Source organism: Myotis davidii, unplaced genomic scaffold (genome assembly GCF_000327345.1).
Source record: "Myotis davidii unplaced genomic scaffold, ASM32734v1 scaffold77, whole genome shotgun sequence".
Classification (NCBI taxonomy): Eukaryota; Metazoa; Chordata; class Mammalia; order Chiroptera; family Vespertilionidae; genus Myotis; species Myotis davidii.
Window position 1 is genome coordinate 6,520,775 of NW_006289713.1, and position 2,576 is coordinate 6,523,350.

At 59.6% G+C, this 2,576-nt stretch overlaps 1 protein-coding gene across 1 annotated transcript in view; it reads right to left on the bottom strand.

Annotated features, from left to right (window-relative positions):
• Positions 1-2,576, bottom strand: part of NECAB2 (N-terminal EF-hand calcium binding protein 2) — a 33,212-nt gene that overhangs the window by 29,088 nt on the left and 1,548 nt on the right. The gene's annotated exons all lie outside the window — the stretch shown is intronic.

Consider the following 2,576-nt stretch of genomic DNA (forward strand, 5'->3'; position numbering starts at 1 on the left):
ACCCACACTCACCCTACGTGCACACCGCTCCCATCCCCTGCCCACACGTTTTCAAACTGAGTCCGAACCCATCTGCCGCCCCCGCCCACCTCAACTGAGGACCTGCAGTCTGTCACTTGCCCTCGCCAAGCCTTGCTACTGTCAGCTGCGGTAAGGGGTACGGCGCTTCCTGTGTGAGTAGGAGCAGAGTGAAGACCAAAGGAGAAGGTCCATGAAAGCTCGGTGCCCGGAGGTTCAATGGCTTCGGCAGCCTGCCCCACAGGGGGCACCTGTGCAGCACAGGAGGGAACCCAACACCTGTGGACAAGCCAAGGCCATTTCCATGGGCTCGACGCTCCTCAGCTATTCAGGGCTCGCTGCTTCCTCAGGGGCAGCCCTCTGCGCTGCGGGCTAGTTTCATCACCCCCACTACAGATGGGGAAACTGACGCCAGAGTTTGGGGGCTGGCCTGAAGTTACAAAGCTGGGAAGTGGCTGAGCTGGGGCTGGCACCCAGGCAGTCTCTGTGACAGAGGAGGGGCCCCGCCCCCTCCCACAGGCTCTGCATCCCACACACCCTAAGCCTGGTGACACCCCCACGGCCACTCTGCGGTGGCTGGGAAGACGCGAGGCCCCAAGGGGAGCAGCAGGCTGGGCCTGTACGGGGCCCGCAGGAGAGAAGTTGAGAGCCCACAGCTGTGCTCAGGGGCGGAACCGTGGCCTCTGACTGGGAACAAGTAATGGCGAGGAAAGCCCAACTGTGCCTGGAGACCAGGGTGCCACCCACCATGCACACACGGATGCACGGACAATCCCACAGCCACTGGGAGACCACAGCCAGACACACTCTGCACCCCAGGGCTGCACAGCCACACTCGCATCCATGAATAGACCCACCACCAAAATCCACAGGCACTTACCAAGCACCTACTGTGTGCTGGGCGCCAGGCCCACGACAGGGACAAGCCTCTAACCCCCTCCTCTAATCTCTAACACTGTTCAGGCTACGATGCCACCGCCATTTCCTGAGCCCCACCGAAGCCCCCCATCCGTTCCTTGCTCCTTGCTCCAGATGCAATTGCTCTGATGGTCCTTTGGTCCAAGAGGCCCGGGAGGGGCCATCACTCCCAGGGATGGGGTCAAGGGGTGGAGACCCCAGGCACTGACTTCCAGCCAGGCCTGCGCACCATCTCCTCCCACCCCCTCCCCAAGGCCTCAGGTTCTATCCCCAACACCACGGGGAGTGGGGTGGCAGGGACGGGGACAGGTCAACTCACAGGGGCAGGGAGAAAGGGGGTGCTGGGACCCAGGCTAGAGCTGGGGCCTTGAACTCCAGCCTACGACGGAGAGGGGCTGGGACTGATGCTCGGGGCCCTGAGGGGCAGGCACATCTGTTCCCACTTCCCCCAGCAGAGACTTTAGCCCTCAATCAGCTTGTTTCAGTAAATGAGCAAACACTGAGCACTGCTTAATTTTCCCTAAAACACCTATCCTCACACCGCCCTGTATTTTCCCAATAGCCTAGGCAAGTAGACAGGTAAGTGTTATCACCCCACATTACAGACGGGGAAACTGAGGCCTGGAGAGGGACTGTGCCTTGGTAAAGCCATGTAGAGTCCCTGTGGGCTGGAGCATAATGACTGCAATATTGATAGGAAGTTGTACCGCTCTCTGCCACACCTGCGAGGTTCGGGCCTTGGGGAACGTGGTTATCCTCACACAGGTGGGAGCCTACCCAGCGATCAGGAGGGGAGCGCCAGGCATTCTATGGCAAAGCAATGTGCTGCTCACACTGTCGGAGAGGCTGGGCTCCTCTGGGCAAGTCACTTAACCTCTCTGAGCCACGACAGCGCTGATAGAACACGGGATGCAGCACCCACCACACCAGGCAGCCGTGAGGAGGGAGTGTGCCCCGGTCTGTGAAGGGCCTAGAGCAGTGGTTCTCAACCTTCTGGACCTTTAAATACAGTTCCTCATGTTGTGACCCAACCATAAAATTAATTTCGTTGCTACTTCATAACTGTAATGTTGCTACTGTTATGAATTGTAATGTAAATATCTGATATGCAGGATGGTCTTAGGCGACCCCTGTGAAAGGATCATTTGACCGCCAAAGGGGTCGCGACCCACAGGTTGAGAACCGCTGGCCGAGCGTGAGGCTGGGGGCTTCCTTAGAGCGTGGCCCAGCCCCGCTGTGTAAGGGTTAAAGCACACCAAGCACCGACTTCCAGCCAGGCCTGCGCACCCCCTCCCTCCACCCCCTCCCCAAGGCCTCAGGTTCCATCCCCAACACCACGGGGTGGGGGTGGGGGGAACAGGTCAACTCACAGGGGCAGGGAGAAAGGGGGTGCTGGGACCCAGGCTAGAGCTGCGGCCTTGAACTCCAGCCTACGACAGAGAGGGGCTGGGACTGATGCTCGGGGCCCTGAGGGGCAGGCACATCTGTTCCCACTTCCCCCAGCAGAGACTTTAGCCCTCCTGTGGGCTGGAGCATAATGACTGCAATATTGATAGGAAGTTGTACCGCTCTCTGCCACACCTGCGAGGTTCGGGCCTTGGGGAACGTGGTTATCCTCACACAGGTGGGAGCCTACCCAG